The following is a 9,661-nucleotide window of genomic DNA, read 5'->3' on the forward strand; positions in this document are numbered from 1 at the left end:
AGTAGCCAAAAAGATATTTCTTCAGATTAATGGGTGTCCCTTCATCTTCGTGACATTAACACTAAGAGGAAGAGGGAGTCTTGCTTCCTTGCAAAATATCTTAGAAAGGTCCTTAAAGCTTGTCTGTGGAAGGACACAGAAGTAGCTTTCTATCTCCTTGCACTGAGGTAGAAATTAAAGTTATGTTACCCATCTCCTGGGAGATTGATTTAAACACTGCTACTGTTTGAAGGCTGCTGATGTGCACTTTTTGCATAGATGACCTTAGAGATAAACGTACTCAACCACAGCTCCGTGGGAGGCAGCAAGGCTTGATTCCCAGGGACAGGAGCTGTGACTTTGTAGAATGCTGGCTACAACATTTAGGTAGGGGTAAGGAAACTAGGTTTATTTCCTGTGACATCCTTCTTCTTTTCCTTACCATTTCCTTAACCCAATAGCTATCAAATGTAAAGCATGTAATCAGTTGTGGGAGAAGATAATGTCTCAACTGAAATGGTTTCTTGGTCTTTAGCTCTAAATTGCAGCAATGCGGAGCTCTGTAGCTGCAGCCCTCAAAGAGATGTCCTCATCCATACAAGAGACAGCTTAAGATAAAGAAAGAAAATCAAAAGCAAAAAAATAAAAAGGAAAAAAAAGGAAAAGGAAAAGGAAAAGGAAAAGGAAAAGGAAAAGGAAAAGGAAAAGGAAAAGGAAAAGGAAAAGGAAAAGGAAAAGAGAAAGAAAAAAAGAAAAAGAAAAAAAAAAGAAAAAGAAAAAGAAAAAGAAAAAGAAAAAGAAAAAGAAAAAGAAAAAGAAAAAGAAAAAGAAAAAGAAAAAGAAAAAAAAAGAAAAAGAAAAAGAAAAAGAAAAAAAAAAAAAGAAAAAGAAAAAGAAAAAAAATTAAAAACACTTCCTTTTGACACTGAAGTACTTGTCTGTGTTGCCCTATGTCCTTGCACTGTGCACACTTGAGAAACTTCTTTCTGTCTTTTCAAACCCTCACACTACAAAGTTAATGACAGATCTACCCTATGACTTTTCTTCCTAAATTTAAGCAAGCCCAATTCTCTCTTTCTCTTCTTGACATTCAGATGTGATATATGCTCACCTGACTATAGGATGCCACATAAATATATAGAGAGGAATTGCTCTGGAAGGGCTCTAAGTGGCCCTCTAGTCACTCCCTCTCTCTCAAGACAAGGACAACTATTTCCAATCCATATCTGATAGATTTTATTCACCTTCTTCTGAAAAGGTATCCTGCAGCAGAGATTTCACTGTCCCCCTGCAGGCTGGTTGTGATCAGTCTTGATCTCAACCTCCCTTTCCTTCAGCTGAACAATTCAGTCAAGCAACTTGGTCACTCTCAGATCTCCGTTCTGGATTCTCTCCAGCTGCACCACAGTTTTCTTCGGCTATTGTGTCCGTAAATGGATGCAGAGTTCAGTGAAGAAGAAATCTTTGCTTATGTCTCCCTGAAGGGTGTTTGTCTCTGCAAATACCTTTCTTATTTCCAAGTTTTTCACTAATCCTGGGGATCCAGCCAACAGGCATCATATTTGCTTAGGAAACAGCAGGATGTAAATGTGTGGAAAAAGCCTGCTTTGGATAAAGGGAAATATGTATCACAATGTTTTGAAGTTTTTCATGAATAAGGATGTCTGAAACAACTGTATAATGTAATCTCTCAACCTTGTATGAATGAGTACATGTCCCTGTCCACTTGTGCTCTGCAAATCTGGTTCCAACACTTCCCACTCTCTTCTGCTAGGTACAGAGACGTATCATCCACCCTTGATGCAAGGAGCTCTAACATGGTGAGGTGCAAAATGCTAGGCTGCCACTTGGACATGGGCTTGTCAAGTCAGAAGATAAGGTTCAGTTTGGACTGATAACTTTAAGAGCTGTTGGAGGATTTGGTTTGAACCACAACTGGTTGACAGCAGTCTGACAGAGACTTAGGAACTTTTCTCTATCCATCATCAGCTCTTTCTTTGCATAGTTGTTTATTTGCCATTCACAGAAGTAAAGTTTTATTGAAATCAAAAGCTTGGACCAGAATTCAGTCTTAATTCCTACAAATAAATAAATAAATAAATAAATGTAAGACTTAATGCCTAAGTAAAGAAAAAAATATTAAAATATATTAAAAGGAAAAATAACAACAACAAAAAGAGAAACTAAGTCCTCTTTGGGTTTCCCTTGAATTTTCCTACACTGTTTGAAATACAGTCTCTTTGTGACAGGCACTTATCTTGCATCTCTAGTGTATACAGTAGGTTGCAGGCTCCAAGCTGAATCACGAACAATAGTTTCAATACCTTTACATGTGTGTTCGTAACTTTACATGACCAAGACTTTCTAATCTGGGAGTATCGAGCTAGACAGTTATACACGAGCATTTAAGGAAATGTCCTTGATTTCAAGTACAATGACTCAAATGGGGGTTGTTTTTCTAGGAATTCTCTACAGAACCTTCACTCACAAATTGGCCATTTGTGGGCAATTAATGTCAGGCACTCAAGTATGAATCTGTTGCCTACAATTAAATTCTTTGGAAACTTTGGCTGATTTTACTTAAACCTTGAATTTGATCCTGGATATAAAAGTGCTGTAAAGATTAGATCTGCACATGTCCAGATCCACTGTACATTTACTGAAACAGTAACAAAACAAAAACAAACAAAAAAAAACCCCACAGTTTCTTGTCAAATGAAGAATTTAAAGGTCTTAGATCAGGAAAAGCTTACAAGTTTGTAAAACATTTCTGGAAGCTCACCAAAGCTACAATGCAAGCCTGTCTTTTTTAATGCTCAATGAATTGCATTATCAACCTTGGAATAAAAAAAAAATAAACTATAAGACCACTTTCAAATCTTATTTTGATAATTAACATGCACAAGTCATAGAAAGCAAACAGCAACCTTCCCCTGGACACCTACTCCTCATTTGCACATGCTAATTGCTTACATTTGCATACACATATGAAAACAGAGCACTTTCCCCATTAGTGCTGATCACATTCCTCATTAAGTTAAGTAAATATCCCCAAAATACAAACACAGTTGTAGCTAAATTTAACATTATGTTACGTAGATTAACAGCCAATGAATTCTTTTGGCTTTTGGCTGTCCTGGGTGGTAGTTTTAGTGGAAAAAAACAACCGCATGCCTTGTTGTTGGAAACAAGACAGACTCTGGCCAGGTCACCTCCTGACACTGTTATGGGTTTGGTCTATAGCTGTCAGATATTGGAAAGCTGAGCAGCTGCTGGCACAGACTGCTCATCTGCGTGCTGCTAATATAACATTTCCTCTGTGTGACTTGTGAATACAGATCTATTCAGAGCTCACATTGCTTCTCAATCAACATGATCTCTGCAGATCCTTACATTATAAACAGTGAGAGGGTGTGGAGAGAAGGGTGCAGAGAACCTTTTCCTGGAAGTTAGGATGGACATTACAGTATGATAGATGATAGTTTGTGGATGGCATTTTGGTGGGTCTGGTTAAAAAGCATGGAGATTGTTTGTTTTAAAAGTTATGTGAAATCATTCAGACTACAACACAAACACCTTGATAATACGGAAATTCAGCACAGGAGATAACAGGTGAATAGATCATCACACCAGGATGGATACAGGCAGAGGGAAGAGTGTCTGGAAAGTTGCCTTGTGGAAAAGGACCTGGGAGTATCGGTCAATAGCTGGCTGAGTATCAGCCAGCAATGTGCTCAAGTGGCCAAGAAGGCCAACAGTATTCTTCCTGGCCTGTATCAGAAAAAGTGTGGCCAGTAGGACTAAGGCAGTGATTGTCCCTCTGAACTCAGCTCTGGTGAGGCCTCACCTTGAGTGCTGTGTTCAGTTCTGGATCTTTAACTACCAGAAGGACACTGAGGCCCTGGAGCATGCCCAGAGGAGGGCTATGAAGCTGGTGAAGGGCCTGGAACAAAAGTCCTGTGAGGAGCTGCTGAGGGAACTGGGGGTGTTTAGTCTGGGGAAGAGGAGGCTCAGGGGAGACCTTATTGCTCTCTGCAACTACCTGAAAGGAAGCTGTGGGGAGCTGGGGGTCAGCCTCTTCCCCCAAGCAACAAGCAGTAGAATAAGAGGGAATGGCCTCAAGTTGTGCCAAGGGAGGTTTAGGCTGGATATTAGGAAAAACTCCTTCACTGAAAGGGCTGTGAGGCACTGGAACAGGCTGCCCAGAGTAGTAGCTGAGACACCATACCTGGAGGTATACAAAAGACACATAGTTGTGGTGCTAGGGACATGGTTTAGTGGTAGACTTGGCAGTGCTAGGTTAAAGGTTGAACTCGATAATCTTGGAGCTCTTTTCCAGACTAAGTGATTGTATGATTCTGTGATATTTAGCTTAAATCCACATCTTATGTTGGATGAATAATACCTAAGTTGTATACCACAGACTTTGAAAATAACTTGGTGTTTGCATGTTCTGGATTTTCCAAAAACATGGCCTATATACAGTTCTCTAGAAATGGCCTGAGCAAGCCAGCTGAGCTGAGCTTACATTTGCTTTGCACCAGCATTCACAGAATACCAAGATATCTGTCCTAGTCTGCAAACTTATTGTTCTGTCCAGGTGTACTGCTGCAAGCACAAGTGCTGGCCTAAAGAGAGTAATCTGCTGAAACCCTTCAGTATTTCATTAAGGATGAGGGACATACACTCATTTTTCCTCATGGCAAGAAGCTATCACTGGGTAAGCTGAAAGATGCACCTCCAAAAATGGTTTTGGTTAAAGAATGCTTTGAAATTCTACAAGAGATTTGAAGCAGGGTAGAGAGGAATTTACAGGTAACAACCATGACGGTTTTCAAGATAGAAGAAATCTTGGTAGAAGGAACCTCCCAAGTTGAATAAACAGCAAAGTCAATGATGAGATACAAAAATAATGGATGAAAATAATATATCTTGCAATGCTGATGTATATTTTATACTTGTAGCTGCACAAATTCTGCATCGACTGTTTCAGCTCTAATAGAAGATATGTGAGTCATAAATAATGAGAATCATGCTTATTGTGGAGGCAAGGTCAAATGAATAAGATTGCTAGGATGCAAAAAGTGAGCAAGGGAAATTATTAAAAAAAAATACAAAACTGTATAAAATAAAATGCTCCTTTTCCTTGAATACCATGTGTAGTTGGACACAACAGAAATAAAAATGATTCTATAATATGTGGCAGCAATTATTAAATTGTGAGATTATTTCACTTACATGAGAAAAAATGAACCAGAGCATGATGAAGGTGTATAAATAAAGAAGCTGTACAGATAAAGTAGCTGGAGAATTCTGGTTAGTACTTTCTTAAAATTCTAGAACAGACAGAATTTTTTGAAATTGAAAGGCAGCAAATCTTAAACCAGAAATCAAAATATTTTTTTCCATTAAAAATCACAATTAACACCCTTGGAATTTATTGCTACATGATATTGTGGCGATCATAAAGTTAATAACTTTAAAGATGTTTTTAGTAGAGCTAATAAAGCTGAAATTCCTACAGATTTGTATCCCAAATCCTTCCTGTTCCCTTGCCTCAGTTTCAACTTCTCTTGCTTGATTAAGGAAGAGATTCACATCTGTGTATTCCTGATTCACATCTGTCCTGGGCAGGACTCACAAATTGATTGGGTAGCAAGTATTTCTGAAAGGGATAAAATTAATACCTTAATAAAAACAATTTTTCCTCTTTCTTTCTTTTTTTTTTTTTTTTTTCTTTCTTTCTAAAAGGCTGTTGGAGCTTGGTAGTTTGAAGACTTTCTTGGTTGTAACTGAGCAAGATGTTCAAAAGAGAAAATGATAAAGAGGCTATCTGATCAGTAAGTACAAGAGATCCTGCCTATTCATAGACAAATGTGATTTATTCTGTACTGCAGCTCAGTTTTCACCCTGGAGAAGCTTCTGAGACCTAAATACCACCAGGTCTGGGATGCTGTAATAGATTTTGCATGCTTTTCCAGTATCACTTGAGCACTGAAGCCAGATAATGCTCCAGCTGAGCAAGGAGGCCAGGAATAAGCCACTGATGAGGACTACTCTTCTCTTGTCCCGTCCAGCTTCACAGCCAGCTGGAGGAGCATGGAAGAGATGGAGAGCCGTGCCTGGCTGAATGCAGAGGCGCTGGACCGGTACATTTCCTGGGGGAAAGCCAGGGCTGGAGCCCAAATTTAATGTGAGAACTTGAAAAAGTAACAGAACATCTAGATTAGGAAAATTTGCTAACATATTACTGTTGGAAACATCACATGTCAAACTAAGCATGTTACCACCATCCTAGCTGCAAGTGGTATATCCCACAGTAGTTGGGGATATTTATTTTACATTCAGTTAAGCTTTCTATTTTCTCTGACCTTTTCTCCAAGAAATAAGGATATTTCTTTTGTTTCTGATTTTTTTTTTTTTTTCAGTTTGCAATACTAAAAGAGCATATGCTATTTCAAGAGACTGATGAGTGTGTGCTTTCAATCTAACATAATTTACCTAGGATAAAACAAAACTATGTGCAAGAATAAAATATCTGCAAAGGACATTTTATTGTGTCTATCTTTTCTGTGTAATCATTGAGCAGTTTTAAAAATAAAATGGCTTCTGCCATCACACAGAGGTTGAGATTCTTCATAATTTGGAAGTGTGATAAAGGACAAAAAATCCCAGAAGTTATATCAGGTGTGAGACACCCTATGCAAGTAAACGTTTTTTTTCTTTTTTTTTCTGCACCATAGAGCATTATTGACATTTTTAATCAGTATATTTTCATTTAGAGCCCTCTGCATTGTATAGTTTGCGCAGAAAACTTTTCCATTTGTGTTCTTTAAGCCCATGATGAAATGACCTTTGGAAATGAGACTCCAGGCCATATTGTGTCTTCTTGATCCATCTTTACTGTAGGGAGCCCATAATAGATTAGATATTGCAGTTAAGTTATGAAAAACAGGTTTCAATGGGTTCCAATGAGAACAGCTTTCTGTGGAGAAGTCCCATTTGTTACTATTTCAAAAATCTGTGTTTGGTGAATTTAAATGTATCCCTACTCTTGCTGAGTATCTGTACAGTATTTCTACTCTTACTGAAATAGCCTTTTTATGGGAATTTACAGGAATGGAAAAAATGTAGAAATGAATGAATTTTACTAATAGGTCAGACATATTTGCAGCTTATTCAAGGGATATTAAACAGCAAGACTTTGATGTGGGAGGTGTAAAAATGCATCCTTGAAATTCTCATTTTTCTGTCATTTTAGGAAATGTATGTGCATGCCAAAGTATCTCGTTGTTCTCCTGATGTTTTTATCAGATCCATGCAAAATGCAGTTGGTTCCAGCCTTGAAATGCAAATTTGTCTTACACTGCTCTTGCTGCCAGTAGGAAGACTAAAAATACATATGTAATGATGTTCCTGGAACGTTTGCAAATGCCTTTAGATGATGATTCCAGTTTTTTGCTGCTATCCAGAATAATGTTAATTTCACAGGCTCATTTTCACCAAAATGTATAGAATTGTATTTAGAAAAAAAATAATCTCTGAAGATAAAATGCCTTAACTATTGGAAAATCTTTGCCAAGTAGGTAGGTCACCAAAATGGAGCCTGAACAAAGAAAAGAAGAAATAGTTTTGCCAATTTATTATGCTTACATCTGTTTTCATGGTTTTCTTGTTACTTTAAACATTCTCTGCAGAAACCCAGAACAGCCCACAAGACTGGTAATTCAGGAAGGCTTATAATTGAGGCAGATCTATTTAATTTCATTGAACAGAGAAAAATGAGAAAAGCAACTAAAAAGTTAGAAAAAGAAGCATAATCATCATAACCAAAGCCAGTTGTTACAAAGGCTTCTGACTAATGCCAGCAGAGATTTTGAAAATGGAGATTTTTTAAAGCTAGTGCCTAACAATATGGATTTAGGAAAGCATACAAAAGCGCTTCCTTAAAACTTGTAGTCAGGAAAAGTTTTTGCTAAATTAAAGTTTTAAAACCATCCTCAGCAGAACTATATGGATTTCTAGAGGCAAGGTACTAGTTTTCAAGAAGAATTTATGTCCCTATGTTGATTTTGATGGGAACAGGAACCTCTTAGCTCTTCTGAAAAACAAACATTTTATAATTTTGATCTGTTAAACCTAGAATGGCAAGACAGGACACATTTACTCAATCTCTTGTTCAAATAAGCTCTATGTCATATTTCTAAATATATATGTAGTTGTGGAATTCATCTTGCCCAATTTAAAATAATAAAAGTGAATATTGCCATTTGACTTGGTTGTCCATATTGCCCTCAGTCAATGGAGAGAAGAAGCACTGATGAGAAATGAATGATCACATTCTTAAGTAGATGCTTAAAATTGGTCACATGAATTTTCCCCTACAAGGGCACATTTTTCTCCACTGTCTCTAAAAGGAGTTTAGGTAGGATGGGTGTCAACACCACAGATGTCTGAAATTTGAAGAGATACATCTTGCCCTGGATACTAAAATCCAAGCAACAAGCTGTGAATGTTTTAGCTTTTTTTTTTCTTTTTTTCTTTTTTTTTTTTTCTTTCTTTCTTTCAGTTTTAATGTATGACATGATGATTCTCCTTTTAATTACTTTTTTTCATGGTGTGCACAAGTGGAAGAGATTTATTCTACTTGGTGAATTTAACTTCATACTTGGTGCAATAAAGAAAGTGAAAGCGCACTTAAGAGGTATAAAAAATCTTGGCTCTCAAACCATAAAATTTCTGCAGTGTGGGTATTTCAGGTGTCTTATTACTGAAGGTGATTAAACCAGCCTAAATTGTCATTGATGATAGGAAATCAGTATCAGTGGTATAGTAAATCTATATGTTGTCTGGATAGCAGTGAAAGGTTAAATACCAGAAGCAATGATATCTGCTAACAGTATAGAGGGAGTTTTGAGAGATACTACTTACAAAACTCTGGAGAAAGAAGCTTTAAGTTTTAATTTTGAGTGACTCAAAGGGAAATTCAGTTCCCAGAAAATTCTTGGTCCTTTGATGAGAGCAGACTTTGCTATTGTAACTATAGTTTCTAAAAATGCATGGTAATATCATCCATACTGAAAACTAAATGTAGGTTGATAATTAACTGCAGAAAAGTATTTAAAAACTGTACAGTATTCACAAAGAAAACAAGAAACTGAAATGCTTAGTAAAATTACAGATTTTTAATGAGAATCAACTCGTTCTTCACTTCACTTTAAATTGCTATTGAAGGCTGTTTCAGTCACCATCCTATATGCTAAAAGGCACACTCCAAACCTAAACAGAAATGAAGGCTTTGCAGCATGTTACAGTATTAGACATTGGTGCTTAGGAACAAGTCTTCCTGAAGGCTTCTGAGATGAAGGCAAATGCCTTTTTTTTTTTTTTTTTTTTTTTTTTTTAGCTATAGCATGTCAATTGGTTGAAGAAAAAAAGAAAGGAGAAAGCAAAAGAAAAAAGCAATCTATTTCTGAAACATAATAATGCATCAACAAAATAAGAAATGGGATTGAAAAAGGAAAATACATTTGCAGAGGACAGAATCGGACAGGAGGAAGAATTTATAGCACTGTGCTAATTTTGTAATCTTGGACCCTGAGCTAGACAGAAGAATGACAGAAAAGGACTTTATCTAATAGATGTGACAGAAGCGATGAGAGTGAAGGATGATAATTTTCAT

This window comes from Anas platyrhynchos, chromosome 4, assembly GCF_047663525.1.
Source record: "Anas platyrhynchos isolate ZD024472 breed Pekin duck chromosome 4, IASCAAS_PekinDuck_T2T, whole genome shotgun sequence".
In the NCBI taxonomy this organism is placed as follows: domain Eukaryota; kingdom Metazoa; phylum Chordata; class Aves; order Anseriformes; family Anatidae; genus Anas; species Anas platyrhynchos.